This window comes from Panthera tigris, chromosome F3, assembly GCF_018350195.1.
Source record: "Panthera tigris isolate Pti1 chromosome F3, P.tigris_Pti1_mat1.1, whole genome shotgun sequence".
Classification (NCBI taxonomy): domain Eukaryota; kingdom Metazoa; phylum Chordata; class Mammalia; order Carnivora; family Felidae; genus Panthera; species Panthera tigris.
The window spans coordinates 27,090,131-27,111,595 of NC_056678.1; the positions used below are offsets into that span (position 1 = coordinate 27,090,131).

The 21,465-nt window shown below is 49.8% G+C and overlaps 1 long non-coding RNA gene across 1 annotated transcript; it reads right to left on the reverse strand.

The window, feature by feature from the left end:
- Positions 1-7,273: 7,273 nt before the first annotated feature.
- LOC107180983 lies at positions 7,274-19,739 on the reverse strand. The gene is made up of 3 exons (XR_001511757.2): positions 19,504-19,739; positions 18,266-18,356; positions 7,274-7,635 (listed from the first exon to the last, which is right to left on the reverse strand). It is a non-coding gene; the product is annotated as an uncharacterized LOC107180983 (long non-coding RNA).
- Positions 19,740-21,465: the final 1,726 nt, after the last annotated feature.

Consider the following 21,465-nt stretch of genomic DNA (forward strand, 5'->3'; position numbering starts at 1 on the left):
CACATGTAATAAAAATCTGGCTGCAGAACCACAGTGGTGACACCCACCAAGTGATGTGGTCACCACAAATCTTATCCTCCATCTGATCCACAGGGGACAGCAGATGGCACCAGGGAAGCTGCAGCCACAATGACACCGAGACACCATGTATTTCTATATAACAGCTAATTTTATAGAGCCCTTTCACCCATACTATCTCTTATCTGATCCTCATCATCAGAAGTACAGGCTCAGAAAAGTTCGATGACCTCCCAAGTTCATGGGGCATTTCAGCAGCTGAAGCCCAGCACTAAGGTCCAGTGATTCCCAGCCACTTGTGGTTGTATAAAAATCAAGGGAGTGGCTCATCCTGGGAAGGACATTTAACTTTCAGGACACATGGGCACCATACTTTTTAATGCCCACATGGCACTGTTACCCTGATAGGTCAGTCAGTCCCCCTACTGAGTGACCATTTCTTACAAGGATCAGAGTAGACTCAAGTTAATGGGGAAAGAGTACAGGGGCCCATCTCTGAATCTAAGCACAGAGGTTCCCCTAAAAAGCCCAAGGATTTTCATGAGCAATGTTGTTCCCATCAGTCCCAGGGACCAGGTGAATAGGTACAGTCATATGTCAAACGGAACTCCTGATGTTCATCCCCAAACCTGGCTCCCACACTTTGCTCTTCACCATGACGGATGCCACCCCCCAATTTTACAAACCAGAAACCTTGAGTCATACTTGATGCCTCCCTTTCCCTCACCCAGTCTATTACCAGGTCTATCTGACCCCCTCTCTCCCCCCCACCCCCACACACACTGCCTGGTATTCTCCAGACCCACCTCTTTGTCCCACCCCCACTCCTTCCATCACAGTCCAAGAGATCATCAAGCTTTACTTTAAAAGATTCCAATAGCAGGGCACCTGGGTGACTCAGTCAGTTAAGTGTCCAACTTCGGCTCAGGTCAAGAGTGCATGGTTTGTGGTTTTGAGCCCCATGTCAGGCTCTTTGCTGATGGTTCAGAGCCTGGAGCCAGCTCCGGATTCTGTGTCTCCCCCTCTCTCTGCCCCTCCCCTGCTCATGCTCTCTCTCTCTCTCTCTCTCAAAAAAAAAAAAAAAACATTTAAAAAATTAATTTAAAAGATTCCAATAGCTGCCTACTGCTATCCTCATTCTCCCTCTTGCTCCTGCCCATCTGTCCCCACCCTGCAGCCAGAGTGAGCACTTGAAAATGGTCTCACCTGCTTAAATGCTTCCTTACCTCCCATTGCACACAAGGCAGGGTATGGTCTGGCCTGCCTGCCTTCCTTCCTGGCCTCTCCATGGCTACCTCACCCCTTCACTCTCCAACCTAGAAACACTGGCCTTCTCTCTGCTCCTGGTCGGGGTCACATCCTCCCACCTCAAGGTCTCCGTGTGTCCTGTTCCCACCTACCACCACCAACCAGATTTCTAGTTACCTTCAAAGCATAGTTTGAATGCCACGTTCCAAGGAAGCCAGCCTTCCTTAGCTCTCAGGGTTGATCAGGTCCTCCTGACAGATACTGTCATAGGTCCATGTGTTGAGCTTTCTACAGCAGCTGTCATTGTCTAAGTCAAGTAATACTCCGTGACAATGGCCCATATTTGTTCATTCACTACTTTATTCCTAGGAACGGGAACATTACGTGGCCCATGATCAGAACTCAATAGATGTTTATTGGGGGAAAAAAAAACTTAAGACAGCATGTACACAGAAGAAGATGGGGAAACTGAGTCTCCTTAACAAAGGACATGAAATCTGCCGGGGTTAGGCAGACCATGGGCATCATCCCACCTCTGGAGACAGATCTGAGGGAAAATGCCCTCCTGAAATTAAGTAAAATGTTTCTATTCAACAGGATTGAAGGTTTGGAGAAGGAAACTCCAAAACACATACAATACCAGACTTGGCAGTGAGAAGGACTAGCAAGGAAAAACCCAGATCCTCATCTCTTCTCAACTGTCCACCCATTGAGGCTGGGTAGACCATGGAAAAGTCAGAAACTGGGGCATTCAGGAAAGTAAAACAGCAGCTTTGGGCCAAGAGTGACATGAAAGAGGGGGCAAGTTGTCCAGAGGGGCCGGGACCCACCCTGAGTATGGACTTGGTGACCTCCCTGAAGTATCCTCTGCTCAGCAAACATCTACTAAGGGTCTACTATTCTCCTGGCTGAATCTCTGGAGTAAAAGCGCAGCCTTTGACCTCATGGAGCTCAGAGTCCAGAGAGGAAACAGGTGAGTTCACACTTCACTGCAATTTAGGAAGAAGTGCTAAAATAAAATACAAGTCAAGGAAGGGGCTGTTCAGAGACAGCACCACGGAGAGCTGCATCTGACCAGGCACAGAGAGTGCATCCCGTTCTCAGAACGCTCCCACCACAGCCCAGGGCGCTTCTGTTGTCCTGCCAGGACGCACATGAACGAAATATCCAGAAGAGCAGTGACTGTCCACAAGGTGGCCCTTGAAGCAGCCAAACCAAGACCAGAAGATTGTGGTGCCTCCTGTTCACATCCAGAGAGGTGAAGGAGCCATGAAAATGCCACCGGAGGAAGGAACCAGAGGACAGAAGTCGGAGGACGGTAACACAGCTAGACCAAACATTGCCAGCCCACAGGCTACATTGGGTTGGATGGCGTCCCCCAAAATTCATGTCCCCCGGCCCCCTCAGAATGTGACCTTATTTGGAAATAGGGTCTTTGCAAATGTAATCCAGTTCAGACATGATCATACTGGATTAAGCTGGGCCCTAATCCAGTGACTAGAGCCCTTATAAAGAGACACATGGATGGGGTGCCTGGGTGGCTCAGTCGGTTAAGTGTCCGACTTCAGCTCAGGTCATGATTTTGCGGTCCGTGAGTTTGAGCCCCGCGTCGGGCTCTGGGCTGACTGCTCAGAGCCTGGAGCCTGTTTCAGATTCTGTTTCTCCCTCTCTCTCTGACCCTCCCCCGTTCATGCTCTGTCTCTCTCTGTCTCAAAAATAAATAAACGTTAAAAAAATTAAATAAAAAAAAAAGAAACACATGGACACACGGAGAGAAGGCCACGTGACAACAGAGGCAGAGGTGGGAGTAACGCATCTATAAGTCAAGGAGTGCCAAGGACTGCCAGCAACCACCAGAAGCAAGGAAAAGGCGAGGAAGATTCTCCTAGAGCCTTCTGAGGGAACGTGGCTCTGCCCGCACCTTGAGTTCACACTTCTGGTCTCCAGAACTACAAAAGGATGCATTTCTGTACTTAGAAGCCGCTCAGTTTGTGGTAATTTGTTACGGCAGCCCTGAAAAATTAATAGATGTGCCTAGAAGACCAAATACATAAAGCAATGGAGTGAGGAGGGCTGTTGTCAGGAGGGAGCCCCAAAGCGGACCCAACTGCAGAGCACAGCCTACAAAAGGGGCAGCCAATTGTTGCCCAGCTGCAACAATTGTTGCCAGGAGGCGGTGATGTGGCCAAATATGCCGATTTTTCTAGATAAGGGAAAAATCCCTACTTTTATATGAAACCTCGGATTTTCAAATGTCAACCCAAGTGGGTTTGTTTGCTTTGTACTTGTTTTTTGCTTTTTTGAATAGTGTGGGCCAGATAAGACCAGACCAACCTCCCTGCCAGGCGAGGTTCCCAGGAAGGAGCTGCACAGGCTCACACAGAGAAGTCTCAGCCACAGAGAGGGAAAGGGATGGGTAAGGACCTGCGGAGGCATAGGATGTGGGGACAGGAAGGGTAAGCTACGAATGTGACGTCTCAGGAGGGAATACAAAGGGCCTCACATGGCAACATCAGTGAGTCTTCAGCAGTGGGCATTTCCCACCAGGTTAAGGAGCAGGCCAGCCAGGCGGGGAAAGTCTGCAATGAGCACAAAGGTATCCAAGCAAAGCAGTTATTGCTGAAGAAAAGGAGTGCCAGCAAAACAATGCCAATAAGATGCCAGGGCAGACAGGCCTAGAAGCACATCAGAAACGTGGCACTGACTCGCCCCAGAATGCCATGCCTGTTTGGACAGATTTTTGCTTTCTGATACATGTTCCAAAAGCTCTGAGAAATGAGGAGAGAGGCCTATTCGGTTCAGTTTGGACAGTGCCTGGTGTGGTACCAAATGTCAGCAGCCCCTGCAAGCTGCTCCCTTGTGCCAGCGAAGACAACAGTGCCAAGGCCACAGCTACACGCTCAGAGACCGCACACCATCACGTCCGAGCAGCGCCTGCTCTCATGTGACGGGGAGGTCTCTTGCGAGAACAGAAGAGTAATAAACACAGTGCTTTGTTTCATGGTTTTTGTTTTTGAAGGGGGTGTGTGTGTGTGCTGTTTTTGTGTTTTGGTTTTGGGTTTTTTTTAGTGGGGGGAGAGGGGTCCTTTGACAAGATATAAGGGAACCTTCACTAAAAGTTGTTCATGATGACCAGAAGTGAAATTCACAGCACTGCTTGGATCTAGCGAGCCCATTATGCCATGTGGCTCAACGGCCCCTGCCCCTCCTCCCTCACAGGTCTTCAGCAGTGGTCTTCTGCCAGGCTCGAGGCAGATGTGGGCAGGGGGAGGTCTGTGACTCCCACCAGGAACTCTGGCTGGTAGAGATGTCTTCATGCCAGGGCGGCTTGGTGAGACCCCCTAACACGCACACATATGCACGTATGCACACACACACTGCCCACACAGCAGCATTAAAGACAAAAAGCACAGTCGATCCGAAAGGACAGGGACTCCTGTGTTAACACATAAGCAATATGCAGAGGCATGCCTCTCTGCTGAGCCCTAATCCGCCTGGCATCTGTGCCTCGCATTTGCATAAGTAAATGGCAGCTCATTAAGAACACATTAGTAGCTCTGTAACCATGTAAGGAAACCAACCTAGTGAACCTTAAGCCACTGGAGGTTTCTTTGATTCAGCTCTGCAGCCTTGGAGGCATGAAACAGAGTCTGTCATCTGCCGTCTATCTGTCCAGCAAGAAAAGAAAGAATAAACCTTTATGGTAACACAGAAGAGACTTAATAAATATTTGCTGAGGAGTGAGTAATGGTAGGCCAGGCTTGCAAAGGGCAAATCTTACTAAAAATAGAGAAATGTTTGGACCACATTGTTTTGAGGAGGCATTCTCCCATGTGTAGCCATCCACTAAAGGCTCGAGGGCAGTGGTTGCAAATCAAAAGTCCTGCATCAAGTCACCGGTTAGCTTTTCTGACATCTTGCCATGTGATGACCAGTTCAGGAAGTCACAGATGGGGCCCAGGAATCTGAGGTTTTAAAACGCCTCCACAAATTTGCTCCCCTGTTTAAAAACCACTGCCCTTAAGCCTTCCTCATGTTCAGAAATGCAAAATGGGTACCACCCAGGACGTTATTAGAAATACAGAGTCTCAGGGGCACCCTGGGGGCTCAGTCAGTCAGGCGTGGGACTCTTGATCTCGGCTCAGGTCATAATCTCCAGGTTTGTGGGGTTCGAGCCCCATATTGAGCTCTGTGTTGACAGCGTGGAGCCTGCTTGGGATTCTCTCTCTCTCTCTCTCTCTCTCTCTCTCTCTCTCTCTCTCTCCCCCCCCCCCCCGCCCTGTTTGCTCTTTCTCTCTCAAAATAAATAAACTAAAAAAAAGAAAAAGAAATACAGAGTTCAGACCCCACAAAGACCTGCTGAGTCAGAACCTGCATTTTAACAAGCACACAGTGATTCTCTGGCACATGAAGTTTGAGGAGCATCACTCTAGAGGCGGGTGGGGGTGGGGGGACTCTGCATGACCCAGGTGGGCTCTCTGATGGCCGCATAGTCGCGTATCTGAGCACTGCCTGGGGGGCCTCAAGTCTCACCTCACCCACCTGCAGGGCACATAGGTTGTTCAATCGCCAGCCTCAGAGGTCCTTGATGCCCAGAGATTCCCGGATGTCTGAATCCCAGGACACACTGAAGCTGAGCGCAGACCTCAGCTCTCCTGGTCTGTGTACATAGGCCCAGCATGAAGGCTGCCTTCAGAAGCACGGACTGGAAGCCTGGGAAGAGCAGGGGTCTGAGCTCATTTCTCTGCTTCAGTGTGTGCCCCTGCAGCGTGGGACCCAAGGAGCCGGGAAGCCCCGGGTCAGCAAATCCCAGGCTGGCAGGGACCTCTCAGAAAGGGCGGGCAAGTTCAAGAGCATTCTGTACCGGTCTCCAGTACCCTCAGGAGCTGCCAGTGCTTTGATTACCCTAGGTGGGCTGCCCAGGAGTGACCAACCTATTGACTTCCGGTGCAGGCAAACAAGACAGGCTCTGTGTCTGCCAGGAAGACAATGTCCCTCCTCTTCTTCACCCCAGCTCTGACTCAGGCCCCCACACCACAGCCGGTAAGGCCATCAGGGGTTTTCCTCAAGTGCCTGCCCTCCACACCCCCGTGGTCCTGCACCCTGCACTGGAGGGTCAGAACACCAGGAGCCAGACATGAGGCAGAGGCTCCCGACACCCAGCAAGTGCCAACTGCATGGGTATTTTTAGCCCAGATCCCTCTGGAAAGGCAGCTCATGCAATCCTACTCTGTCAGCACTCCCTTCCTCTCTTGTCCCAGGAGGAGCAGGTGTTGCCTTGGTAACCCTTGGTGTGGATCTGCTGCTCCGGGGACACCTGTAACTCACCCCCAGGTATCTGGCAGAGGGACCCAGGGGGCCCTCACCTGCAGGCTCTGGCCTCCTTCTCTGTGCAGAGTCCCCAGGGAGCAGGGCCTCAAAGACTCAGGAATGCAGGAAACCTGTGCAGTCCTCACAGTGGCCTCCGTGGGAGACCCTGGGACTTTGGGCTTTCAAAGATATTTACACACACACTTAACGTGTTAAACGTGCAAAAACCACACACAGTTAAACACGCATTAGAACAACACGTAGGGCTAATTCGGCTCGGGTCTTCACATTTTCCCAGAATCCCTGCTTGCAGAAAACTGTTTCCTCAGCTTGTTCGGGGCTTAATTATTCACGTGAGGTGACTCTGCGGGGAAACAGGGGTCAGCGAAGTAGGCCCTGCTCCCCTCCTCCTCTCCTCCCTTCCTCCTCCTCCCCCCTCCTCCCTCTGCTATTTGAAGACTTTCTCCTTGAAAGGGGGTGGAGGCCGGGGCCAGTTGTTACTTTGAGTCCCACAATTACTAGTCAGTGGCACTCACTCCTTCTTTGCCATTGCTTCTTCACTTTTTCCTTAATTTTATTTTAAAGAGAGAGCATGCAAGCGGGGGAGGGGGCAGAGGGAGAGAATCTTAAGCAGGCTCCATGCTCAGCCCAGAGCCTGACGCACGGCTCAATCCCACAACTCTGGCGTCATGACCCAAGCAGAAATCAAGGATCTGGCACTTAACTGAGCTGGCCGGGCGTCCTGCTTCTTCACTTTTCATCAGGTGCCTGGTGCAGTTGAGTCCTAAGTCTCCGGTTCACTCCCCTTACATGCTCCCACCTCTCTGCAGTAATGAACTTGGAGTGGTGTGAACGGGCTGTTAGTGGGCTTGGAGCACAGACAGGGAAGGTGTGTGGCTGCACATCCCCCAAACCCGAAACAGGCAGAAACGGACGTCACGGGAGCTGCGCGGCCGCAGGTTCGAAGGCGGATTTAGCTGTTTGACCAACTGAAGAAGGAATCATCACCGTCCCATTCAATGAGCTGCATCCTGCTTTTGAGGCTGGTTACTTGAGGGCCTGGGAACACAAAATATATTAACAGAACAATCCACAAAATCCTCAGTAATCACACTTATTTTCTTTTATTCTCCCACAATGAAAATAGCTCTGTTGGGTTTTTTTCATGGTTATATAAATAATACCTGCTTATTACTAAAAAAAAATTTAAACTCTACAGAAAGGTATTGGGAGGGGGGAGAAAGTCAGGATCGCCTGCCACCCAGACATAATCACTGCCTGCTTTTGATGACCAGCTTTCACATCCCTCATGCTTCTTGCACACAGACATGTGCAATTTTAAATAAATGGAATTATATTACAGACGCTGCAGGTTTCTTTCCTTGTGTTACAGAGTGTTTGTGAGGTTACCTTGCTGTCTCTTCATCCGACAGCCCTTCCCCAGGCACCTACTCTCAACAGCCTGTTGTATCAGGCAGGCTCGGACAGGAGCAAGTCCCCATGCTCATATCTGCCGTGAAGGACCTGGTCTCCTGCTCCTGAGGACCATCCCGCCACACTGCCATCGCTGAGACCAAAACTATTTCAGTCTCTGTTCAACAACCCAGGAAAAGTGGTCCTACAAAACCCTAAGTCACTTCAGTGCTAGAAATGGCCCAACAGCTTTCCATCTCTCGTCAAGATTATAACAAAGGCCTGGAAATAACTCACAAGGTCCTGCACGATCCACCTCTCCCTCTGTGTCATCTCCTGCCATTCTGCCTGTGCACCCTCTGCTCTGGCATTACTGGTCTCCTCTGCCACAGGGTCTTTGCACATATCATGTCCCCTGCCTGACCCACTCTTTCACTAGGTACTTACAAGGCTCCTTCTCTCACCTCCTTCTGATCTTCATCTTAGCATCACCTTCTCAGTAAGGACTTTATTTGCCACTCCATTTAAAATTGTACAATCTTCCCCCAACATCCCTTCTCCAGACACCTTTCTCCAGCCAACATGCCATACATAGATTTTATTCATTTATGATCTGCGTCACCCCACCAGGAGGCAGACTCGGTGACAACAGGGTTATAATCTGATTCTGTTTGTGCACTGCTGTACCTTCAGCACCCAGAAAGCACTGCCACAGGTACGTGCTCAGTATTTGTTAAATGCGTGACTCACGGGATCTCCAGGGTGAAGCAGGGGGCCTAGATAATCAACGAGGGCTTGTTCAGTGACTGCAAGTTCCTCCTACAGCTACACTTGCAAGGTCAAATGGTTCCATGAGCCTTGCTGTTCACAAGAGTAGGCAAATGACTTTTTATTCCTAGGGTACGCCCTCTGCTCCACAGACTCCAGAAGCCACAGGTCACTCCTCTCCGGCTGAGTTAATAGCTCAGATGATCCAAGATGGGCTCCACATGGGGAACCTGGGGTACCCCTGCCTCTGAGTCCTTCAAAGTGTCTCCAGTGGGCTTCCCCATCAGTGTCCCTTCATCGAGCCCCTCCCTCCCATGCCTTCACATAGATGTGGCTTCTGTGTCTTTCGGTGAAAGCCAGCCAGTCTTCCAGCTCAACTTTGTGTAGGACTCACCAGCCAGCAGCAAGCCAATGGTCATCCTGAACTCTTGACCAACACTGCAGCTCCTACATCCCACCCCGTCCCTGACTGCGGAGAGGAATCCAGAAACATCAGCCTCCTTCCTAGGGCACAGGGGAGGTGACTGCAACAGATAACTTGAACCTGTTCGTGGTTGGTTTGTCTTATGTTATGGTTTGTGTCTTTGTTTGACCGTTAATTACTATTATGTAATATGGACTATCTTTTAATTTTTTAATGCTTTATTTTTTGAGAGAGAATGGAAGCAGGGGAGGGGCAGAGAGAGAAGGGGACAGAGGATCAGAAGCAGGCTCCTCACTGACAGGCTGACAGCAGTGAGCCCAACATGGGGCTCGAACTCACGAACCATGAGATCATGACCTAAGCCAAAGTCAGACACTCAACCGACTGAACCACCCAGGTGGCCCATGGACTATCTTTTAAAATCTTATTACCTGGATAATAGAGGCAAGGCAACAAATGTATGAAAGTTCAACCTCTTTTGAATTGTAATCTGTTCTACAATTAACTTGAGGGAAGTGGTGGGATTGGGGGTATGGATGGGGAGACAGTGGATCAGGGACTCCTTTGTCCCTGGTTTGAGAGCTTCTGACATCTGGCCAGAGAGTCTGTCTATGGAAAGAACACACATACAAAGAGACACACATAGAGACACACACATACACACACACGCACAACATTCACAACCCAGATGGCAGGAGCCTGAGTGCCAAGCTCTCTCTGGCAAAGGCTGCCTGCCTCCACTCTCCCACCATACCCAGGATCAGAAGTACAGAAGACTAAAAATTTCTAAATGCTGCCCCTGGCCTTGCTGTTGGAACACTCTCTCAAAACGAATACGTATTTCAGCTACCACCAGAGCCAGTCCAACTTCCCTCCCTGATGCTCTCCACTGCCTCCTTGGAGAAGGAAGGGCCAGCCCCCTCCCAAAGCCTTCTACCTTCTTCTTCCAGGAAAAAGCTACTCAGACTTGTCAACAGGGAGATCAGGAAGGGAAGGAGACTAGGCCACTCCATCGTGCCCAAATCCCTGCCAGCCAACAGGCAGATGGCTCCCTCTATCACAGGAAGGGGGTGGGTGGCCAAGGTGGATGTGGGCCCCTTAGTCAGTTCAACATTTGGAGGAGTATCTTCTCCCAGGGTGCAGCAGGATTAAATTTTTAAAGACTAAAATATAACTGATTTACAATAAATGTGAAGGTGGGAGCACTCGTGAAATGTGTAGTTCTACCAGTTGTAGGATTCCTTCAATGTAATTATGTCTCTTTCAACTACATAGAGTAATATGAACTCCAGGCTAGACATCACACATAAAACAGCTCATTTAATATAAGCAGCCTGCAGGGTAAATATTATGATGCCATTTTATACTGATGAGATAAGTCATGTTCATTGAGGCTAGAGGCTCACAGTGGATAGGAGGTATTCTTGTAACTATTTACACTGCATTAATCTCAGATGGATGGATGGATGGATGGATGGATGGATGGAAGGAAGGAAGGAAGGAAGGAAGGAAGGAAGGAAGGAAGGAAGGGCAGATGAATGGATGGATGGGCAGATTAGTAACAGAAGAAAAGGCAACTAGACCACATTACTTCCCAATATACTAATAGTATGCTACTTAAAGGAATGAATTCAATTGATTAGTAATTAGCATTTCCACAGCTGAGAAAAAGGGAAGCAGGAAGTAGAGGAACCACTGTTATTAGAACCTGTGCTCTGGAGCCAGACTGCCAGGTTCAAACCTCAAACCTCAGATCCACCATCGAGTAGCTGGATACACTTGGGCTAATTATTTTTCTCTGCATCTCAGTGTCCTCACCTGTAAAATGGGAATGTTATAACTTATGTTATTGTGAGAATGGCATGAGTAATGTAAAATAGTATGTAGAGTATTTGGAACTTTGTCTAGGACCTAGAGGGTGCTCCATGAGTGTTGCTGTTGTTATCCACATTTCGCAGGAAGAAATGGAAGCCCAGGGAGGAAGATGATGCTTATTTTGCAATTACTCCAATAATATCACTTTCTATATTGATTGTTGGCAACCCTTTATCCAGTCATGGTGCTACAAGAACATTTCGAGTCACTTCTAGCCAAACAATCTTCAGTTGCAGTGAGGACCTATATATATTTTTTAATATTTATGTATTTGTTTACTTATATTTATTTTTTTATTTTTTTAACGTTTTATTTATTTTTGAGACCGAGAGAGACAGAGCATGAACAGAGGAGGGGCAGAGAGAGAGGGAGACACAGAATCGGAAGCAGACTCCAGGCTCTGAGCCATCAGCCCAGAGCCCGACGTGGGGCTCGAACTCACGGACCGCGAGATCGTGACCTGAGCTGAAGTCAGACGCTTAACCGACTGAGCCACCCAGGCGCCCCTACTTATATTTATTTAGAGAGAGAGAGAGAGAAAGAGAGAGAGCGGGAGAGAGATAGAGAGAGAGGGAGACAGAATCCCAAGCAGGCTCCACACTATCAGCATAAAGCCCTACAACGGGCTCGAACTCACAAACCGTGAGATCATGACCTGAGCTGAAGTCGGAGGCTCAACTAACTGAGCCGCCCAGGCGCCCTTGCAGTGAAGTGAACACTGACACTGAGTGGGATATATAAAGACTATAAGCAGGTCAGCATAAGCTCAGGTTAGGTTTTGCCACTAAATCAGTTTTGCAAACAAATAGAAAAGCTTTGGGCTTTCAGAGCTTTTTGGACACCAGAAAGGCAGACAAGGAATGGTGGACCTGGAATGAATGATGAGCTATGTTTCCCCCTTGTCCAGGCTGCTATGAACAGTTTGTACCCGGTCACCTGGGGGGTTCAGTTGGTTCAGTGTCTGACTTCAGATCAGGACATGATCTCGCAGTTTGTGGGTTGAAGCCCCACGTTAGGCTCTGTGCTGACAGCTCAGAGCCTGGAGCCTGCTTTGGATTCTGTGTCTCCCTCTGTCTCTCTCTGCCCCTCCCCAACTCACACTCTGTCTCTCTCTCTCTCTCTCAAAAATAAATAAATGTTAAAAAAAAATTTTTTTAAAAAGAGTTTGTATCTCATCAACGTTTGCTGAGCACTCACTGTTCTAAGCTGTTTACATGAATGGTCTCATTTGGTTCTCAGAACAACTATAAAGGATAAGCAACCAGCCCAAGGTCAAGCACCATTTGTGATTAGCTAACGAAGTTTCCCAGCCAGTGAGGCATTTTCAATCCAGTTGATCCTTGAACAACACAAAGGGTTCAGGCATCAACCCCCATGCAGTTGAAATCCACATATAACTTCTGACTCCCCCCAAACTTAACTACTAATAACCTACTGTTGACTGGAAACTTCACCAATAACATACACAGTCAATTAACATATTTTATACCTTATATGTGATATATATGTGTTTTTACAATACAGTAAGGTAGAGAAAAGAAAATGTTGGAGTGTATGTGAAGTGTCTGGCACATAGTGAGTGCTGTGTGTTTGTTAAACAGATAGGGAAGTCACCCCCCCTCCACTACTCCCTTCCCTCCCCGCCTCCAGCAACCCCACCTCCAGGTCCCTCCTCCAGGAGGCAAAGACGTTTTCTCTGTTCAAATGCAATTTTCCAGCCCATTCTATTCCAGAGAGGGGAGAAACCCCGGGCGGGGGGGGGGAAGAGAGTTGAGCCTCTTCCTTCTCACCCCTCCCTACCCTGCCCCACCTCCCAATATCCCAAGCCACCCACTTCTCTTTGTCTCTCTTTAAGCGAACCCGAGCCTTGTTCTGCCCCACCAGGCCCCCACAGACCGGGAGCCGCCCCCCACCCAGGTTCCAAAAAATGCTCCCTTCGCTTCACCTCCCCTCCCCAGCGCCCCCAGGAGCTCCACTGCCTGCTGGGGGCCTGGGCTGGCGGTAGGCGGGACGTGCGCCTGGAGCTTTGAGCTGTGACCCGAGCCCACACACCGCGGCCAGCTGCGCCACCCAGTGGCGAATTGCAGAATCGACGGCAGAGCAGGTCTGCAGAGCCTGGAGGTCCAGAGGAGGCCTCTGCAGGGGCAAAGGGAAAGAATGCAAAAGAAAGGGAAACAGGGCGGGTGGAAAGAATAGCACCAAAAAGCCTAGTGGTAGGCTCTAGATCACAGGAAGTAATTAATTCGGTCGGGAAAGCAGTGATCCCTTGGCAGGGCTGTCTGCAGGGGCGCTTTCACATCCCCCCACCCTACCTCAGGCTTCTCCTCCCACCAGAGAATACTTGGCTGGAAACTGAGGCTCCCTGACATCCCTGCCTCCCCTGGGCCCTGGGCTGGTGAGGAGACCAAGACAGAGGGCTGTCGTGGCGCTGAGGCCAGGAGCAGCTTCCCTCCAGATCAGTGGAGCTTGGAGAGTCCAGATTCCTATCCCAGCTCCTCCCCCCTCCATTCCACCAGCCTGTGCCTGCATTTCCACACCTGAGAAAAAGGATGATCAAAATAAACACCTCCTAACTCCCCCCACGTGGCGTGTGTGACACGCAAAGGACAGAATGCTGAGGAAAGCATTTGGAAGGACAAAACCATCACCAAAGTGTCTGATCCATAGGACTTTAGTAAGTAACCATGTGATCACAGGCCTTTACAAATACACTTGCTTAAGGTCCCTCAAGTCCTGACGATTAAAAACTCCTCAGATGAGACATTTCTTTTTGGAGGGGAAAGAAAGGAACACAGAGTTGAGATCCAAAATTGCAAGGTTCCATATGAGAAATTTAAATGATCAAGAATGTCTTGATGATTTAACTATATAGAAGTAGAAGGCAGCTCGCTCTTTAGGAAACCAGTGGAATAGGCATTATGATCCCCTAATAGGGTCTAGGATCCTACTCAGAACCACTTCAAAGGTAGAATCGCAGAATCACGGGACCTGACCTTGGCCAGTGATGTCCCTGGCAGCAGTGGCTATCCAGATTGCAGGAACACCTTCCCTAGTCTACCTGCAGAGGCATATCCCCTGTATAAGAACAAATCTACCCGCTGGTCCCATTCTGATCTTAGAGGTGGAATCCAGGCCTCCTGACCATTGGTTCAGTGTCATAGAAACAAAGCTGTTCCCACTGCAGAGTCCAGCACCTGGAACCTCTAGGCTGGATAAAAGTTGATATCAGAGTCAGGGAGAGAAATCAGAAGCAGCCTGGCCCCAGACTCCACCCCAAAATGTAGCAGTGAGCCAACCACATTTATCCACAGCCTCTGTACTACGGGCAGGGTAAGAAGATCTGCTTTAGGAGAGAGGATTCAGGCAGCCTGGCCAGAAGCCCAGCACCTGTCAGGGCACACATGAGTTTGGCATTTCAGTTCCTCTGGTAAAGACACCTCTTAAAAGTCCCCTTTGCTACAGGGACCCTATGCAGGTCCTACTGGTCCCCTTCTCCCTTCCCCTCTTGTCCTCTCTCCCTAACCAGAGAGGTCACACTCATTGTCCTCACAGCCCGTGTGTTTCCACTTCCCAGGGATTTTGTCCTGATTGAGTCTGCTTCTCAGGCTTCTCTTCCCCTTAGCTCATATGCTGCCGTGCAACATCTCTTTCTTCTTGATGATTTTACAGAGAATCTTCCAGAATCTTTGGATATGAACCTTGATAGACATTGCCCCTGAAGCCTCCAAGCCCAGTGGGTCGTCAGCATTTGTTGAGTATTGCTGTATGTGTATGTGTGTACTTGCATGGAGGCAGGGAGAGGGCTCCCTCTGAGGTCAGTTTCCACCCTGTCCAGAGGTCCCAGGTCTGGACCCTGAAGCAGGGGCAGACCCAAACCATCCCCCAGCTCATGCTGGCAGTACTCGTTTCTCACTAATTCAACAAGTCCCCATCACTTGCACCCGGTGTTCAGTGCTGTGCTGGGTATTGGGAGACTTCCTAGGCAAGACGAGATGCTCTCTCAGGACTCCCTCCCTACACGCCTCCACTGTCATTCTGTCCTAAGGAGAGGCAATGCTCATCTGACCAGTCATATACAAGGGCAGTGATTGGCCCATATTTGCCAGTGGGTGTGGTCACTATTCCTAAAATGTGGACTGGGGAGTGGCTGGCCTGGCCCTCCCTTCCATTCAGTTGGTACAGTTCCGTGGCCCAGGCTCTCTCCCTTGTTCTTCTATGTGACTGGCCAGAGCACAGAAAGAGGAGAAATTTGGAGAGAACAAGGCCCCCAGGCTCATCCCAGTTTGCCAAGTGAGGTGTGCTGTCAAGTGTGACTCCTCTTTCTTCACTCCTCTTACTCTAGGTCACCATCTGAGACTTTGTGGGCAGTGCTTGCTGGGTTTTTAGGTCTGCCTGGGTCCTCTGGCCATAACACATTATTAGCCCCCTCCTACTGCCAATACCTTTAATAATAATACCCCATGCTCCGGAAGAAGCAGTTCAGCAGGTAAGTTAGAGTTAGACTGTGCTACAATTCAAGGTAAGAGCTAGAATATCAGAAGGTTGGGAAAGGCCTCACAGAGAGAGCAGAGTTTAAGATTGGCCTCGAAAGGTATATAGGACCCCACAGACATTTGGGGACATGGGAATAGGCATTCCAGGCAGAAGGAACTTGGCTGTGGTTGGAGAAGCGTCAAGAGTCCAGTTTGGTGCTGGCTGCATGAATGTGAACAATGGAAGAAGATTCTGGAAAGTTAGGTAGATGCTACAGGCTGGAGTCCTGAAATGCTGGGACAAGACATTTCCCCCTAATTTAGTAAGGCACCTGGAGCCACTGAAAGCTACTGAGCAAAGAGGGCTGTGGTCAGGACTGAGCTCTAGAAAGAAGAATCTGGCAGAAGTGTATGGGATAGATTGGAGCCAAACAAGACAAGGGCAGGAGGACCAGTCAGGTGGCCTGTATGGTGACCCAGACAAGCAGAAGGTAAGGGTGGGGCAGTGGAACCAGAGCAGGGGCACCAGGGGGGAGGGCAAGCACAGAACCCAGAGGACTAGAACCCGAAAGAAGAGAGAAGACAGACTGTGGAGGGTTGCCAGAAGGGTCTCCAGGACGACAGGGGTGCCCTCCACCAAAAACAGGAGGTCAGGGAAGGTGGGGCTGGTTCGCCAAACGTAAGCTTGGCCACCTGCCCCTGGGCCTCTCTACCTCACCTCCTACCACTGCCCCAGGACCCACCTCCAGTCCATGCCGGCATGGCTTTCCATCAATATCCAGAGTGTCTCTCGCTTCCACTTCCAGTCTCAGCTCAAGCACTGCCTCCTCCAGGAAGCCACCCCTGAGCCCCATTTCAAGGGCTTAGCTAAATCCCCTCTTGCTTACCTCCTCCCTAACACTGGTGCTGCGTGAACTACAATTGCTGGTTCACTGCTCTGTTTTCCCATCACCCCGAAGCCTTTTGAGGACAGGTGTTTATTTAACATGGAGGCAACAATGTTTATTGGGCACCTATTATGTTCTAGTGCCTGAGAACACACTGGGGAGTGAGTGCGGCCCCTGCTCACATGGCATGCTGGGTCTAGTGGAGGAAGCAGGTGACCAGTTAAACAGACTGTCCACACCATAGCGGGGGCATCCCTTCTTTGCCTCTATCTCCTGCCCCTAGCAGGCCCTGGTCCAGAGAAGACTCTTTATAAATGATGGTTGAGTGAAGGAAGGACATGCTGATTTTGAAGTGTGGTGGGACATCCGGAAAGCAGCCAGGAACAGAGGGCTGGAGCTCAGGAGAGAGGAGAGCAGAAGGGATATTTTCAGAAGTTGGCCCACTCACCTGTGAGTTATACAGGTCGTGCTAAACTTAACATGTAGAGTGTGTGGGAGTCCCAGAGCTTACAGGGAACATGAAAATGAGGGAGATTCTGCATTCCTGAGCTGGCTTAAATTAACGGGGGACACAGCCGCAAGCCCAGCTGGGCTGCTCCCTCTCTGAACACATCAGTCAAAGAGAAAACGCTTACACCATGGATGGTTCCTGCTCAAGAAAGCGCTAGAGTCCGTGGCTGAGGGAGGCTGCCTCCGTGCAGTGCCCCAGACAGCAAATCCTATCTCTGGGCTCCAGACCAACCAGTGATAATATTTTTCCCAGTTTAATGCAAGACTTCGGGTCCATCGGAATGCCTGTGGCACTAAGCAAATCTAATGGAGATCCCAAAGTGACATCAAATATGGAAAGGGCCTGTTTTGGGCATAGTTTCTGCTGGTCCTAAAAAAGAATTATCCACATTCCCAGTCAAGAGCTCCCCTTGTGGCTCCCTCTCGGGGAAGCCAGCCCACTGAGGCCCCCTTCCCTCTGCCTCACCCACCTCTGAAATGCACTTATCAGTGCTTAAAGCCAGACTACAGCTACCCACAGTCTCCAGCTGTCTGAAAACACTTTCAGGGAAACAGAGCCTCCCCAGTCAGATGGCAGGGCTTGGCGTTGGAGAGGATTCCAGACTCTCCTCCTCTGAGCCCCTCCCCACCGCAGCCCACCTCTGTGGTGCCTATGACCTCTGGCTCATCCTCCAGCATCACATTCAGCATCTGGAATCCAGACTGAAGGCCTCGTGAAGGCAAGGGCCGTGTCGTTTTGCTCACTGTGGCATCCCCAGCATCTAGTACATCTCCTGGCGCACGGAAGGCCTTTTACAAGTATTTGTGACGTGCAGTCAACAAACTCTGAGCACCTCTCGTATAAGCTATAAAGATGTGCCCGTTGTGTTTTCTGCCTGCTGGACCTGTCCTTCCTAGGACACTGCGCAGAAAGGACAGCCAGGGGTCCTCCTACTGAGAGCCTGCTCTGCAGACGACCTGGAGCATCCTGGGAAGTATTGGGCTCCGAGGAGCCCGTGTCCAGCGCCTTCGGCTCCCTCGGCCTCCCTCTGCCTGAGCGTGGGTCTAGCCAACACCCTCTCTTTAAACCTGCAATGAACACATGCCGGCCCCTCCCCTCCCCAGCTGTCCTGCTCCCCTCACCCCAGAGCCCCCTTGCCAAACATTCCTGGAAACATTCCAGAGGGCATCATCTCAGACAAGATAAATGGCATGGCTTCCTTACCAACCTGGGACACCTAAGCCTCCCAAATTACTTCTGCCTTTGTTCTAGACAATGAGGTGGGGAAGAATTCCTCACCCTCAAGAAGGGTTAGAGCACATTCTAGAAAGACAGACGGCCGGCTCGATCGCCAGCATACCTTTCCTCCAGTCCTCCAGTCCTGGCTCCCCCACTTACGTTCTGGTGACACTGGGAAAGTTCTGCATCTCTGTTGGCCTCAGTTTCCTCACCTATAAAATGGGGATGACATTAATAGTTCCTACTTCATTGGGATGAAGATTAAACAAAATAATCCATGTAAAGCACTTGGAAAAGTATGTGATACAAGATTAACTTTTATTATAATTATTACCTTTAGGTGCTATTATTATTACTGTTAACTATTATTATAATTATTTTCTTTAGTTCAGAAAGGGCCTCATCAGAAGGTGCTTACTTCAATACACACACACACACACACACACACACACGTGCACGCTCACGCACACTGGCTCCCTCTTCCCAGTCTAGGGTGGCTAATTAAACCAGAGCCCTCTGCCAGCAGGAAGCCCCTCCCCACCTACTTATGGAAACACCTCTGCCAAATATCACGCTCTCCCCTCCTCCAACAAAAATGATTTTTTTAAAGATTTTATTTTTAAGTAATCTGCATACCCAACATGGGGCTCAAACTCACAACTCTGAGATCAAGACTCACATGCTCTTCCTACTGAGCCAGCCAGGTGACCTCAACAAAAATGGCGTCATCCCACACCCTCCTATGCGCTATATAGGAATCACCATAGCCTGACTGCTGTAACATACAGTCTCCCAAGCCAAGGGCTCAATACAACACAGGCTTGTTTTTCATTCATAATCCTATATGTCAGGGGGAGGGATATTCTGCTTCATGAAATCGTTCAGAAAACCAGGCTCCTTCCTAGTGGCTCCACCATCTTCCTGGGCCTTGGGGTCCCACCCGGGTCCTCTGCACCCACCCAGAATGTGGGAAGAAAGCACACGGAAGTTTTAGGAATACAGACTTTAGGACCGTGCTGGGCAGGGGTGTGTGTCTGTTTAGCCTCTAGGGTTGGCCAGAAGCTCAGTCCCATAACACCACCTTACTGCCCTGGAAGCTCAGGAATAGTCTTTCCAAATGTCCAAGAGGAAAATAAAATCAGTTCGATGAACACAGCCTTCTGTATGACCTACTCCTGAAGCAGAGGCTTCTCTAGAAGGGAACTTGAATGTATTTTCTGAAGGACATGCTCTCAGAAAATAGCCCCAAAACAGGGCCCCAGGTGTCCCCCTCCAAGCCTACATCAGATGATGACCCATTGCACCTCGGCAGCCGAGGAGAAAGAAGGTGGTTTGGGAATGGGACAGAGCTGGACCCACCTCTCAGCTTTGTCTCTTCCTCAGACTTCTCACGCCTTCTGCATCAGCTTCCTCTTTTGCAAAGTGCAAGTGGTGACACAGGGTGGTGACCAGTTGGAGGGAACACATGTAAAAGGAGATCATGAAGGGAACATGGCCCCCCTCCTCCTCTTCTCCCATGCCCCGACCTCACGGCACCGTACAGGATTGAGATCAGGATGGTCTGTGAATGTATTTAAATAAACACAAAATCTGGAAACCCAAATCCCTCCCCGCCCCAACCAAAGCCAGCTTGATCCTTTTCATTCCTCCACCCCACCCCCAAACCCACACTTGTTGCTCTGATGCAGATGGCCTGTGGAGGCTGAGAACCAAACAGTATGGGGAATTGGTTGCTTCCTCAGCTCCTACAGATTCTATCCCTAAATGCAAACCCATTCGGGATATATTCTCAAACAAGAGGCTTTACACTAACCACTAGTTCCTAAACAAACCAAAAAACAAAAATCAGGGCTCAAGCCTTGTTCCTCATTCCCCCACTGCTGGCTCCTGGCACACCTTGCTTTAAAACAATTACTTGGGAAACAAAGGGCAACACCCACTCTGTTCGCCCCTCTGATCGGAGCAGGAGTCATTGTTCTCCTAGCAACAGGACCTGCCCCAGCTGCACTGTGTTTGGTGCTTGGGTTACCCCAGCCAGCAGCCGGAGGGCGTGCACCGTTGCTAGGAGAATCTGAACTTGAGTTTAAATTTGCAACCTCTCTTCCCAGGCGCACCTTTTCCTCAGCTGCAAACAGACACCCACTCAACAGCAGGACCCACAGCCCTGGGCCCCACAAGGAAATCCCCAGCTCAGATAAGACTCATGTGCCTCTTTTCTTCCCCCCTCTTTTTTTTTCTTTCTCTGTTGATTTTCAAATGGGTCCAACAACCACACAAATAAGAATTATAAAGAACTACCCATTAGACACTAACAACTGACCTACTGCCATGCACTGTTCTGGGGGACACAGCTAGGAAGAAAACAGGCAAGTCCTTGCACTTGCATCTGGAGGGGGAGGGGTGGTAAATAGTGAGATAACACATCGGTCAGGGTTCTCCAGACAAATGGAACCAGTAGGAAATACGTATGTGTGCATGTATACGTATGGGTATAGATAGATTTATTTCAAGGAATTGGTTCATGTGATTGTGGGGACTGGCAAGTGAAATCTGTAGGGTAGGCTGGCAGGCTGGAAACTCAGGCTGGTGCTGAGGCTGCAGTCTTGAGGCAGAATTTCTTCTTCCACAGGGAAATTTCAGTTTTTCAGTTAAGACCTTTCAACTGATTAGATGAGGCCCACCCAAGCTAGAACGAGCATCTCCTTCCTTAAAGTTAACGCATTGTACATGTTCCCACATGCATAAAATGCCTTCACAACAGCAGTAGGTTAGTGTTTGATTGAATAACTAGGTACAACAGCCAAGCCAAGCTGACATGGAAATTAACCATGACAGCTACATATATACCCATGTGGGGCAGTGATAAGTGCAACGGGGAAGGAGAAAGCAGGGTGATGGGGCCAGGGAGCCCCAGGCAGGGGGATGGCAGGAGACCCACTATGTGAAATACAGTATGTTGCTCAATATGAACCTGAATGAAAAATAAACACACCTAGGCAATGCACTCAGAAAGCAAAAACTCCTCACCCAGTTATGTATCACCTTAGTCAAGATTGTGCTGCATGGTCACCCAGAGAGGAGATGCCCCTGGTAGAGCTCTCATTAGATTGCTTGACATCCAAAACAAGCCTTACAGTCTCCAGGGCCTGTTCATTCTGCAGACATGAATGCCCATGCAACAGCCTCCTGGCGTCTACACTTGCTCCCTTCACTATCCTGCCTGGGTTCCTCAGGGTCCCGGGACGCTCTGGACAACAGGCCCTTCCAGCCCCCCAACCCCCACTCCGGCCTCCCACCTCTTCTCCCCTTATCTCATCACTT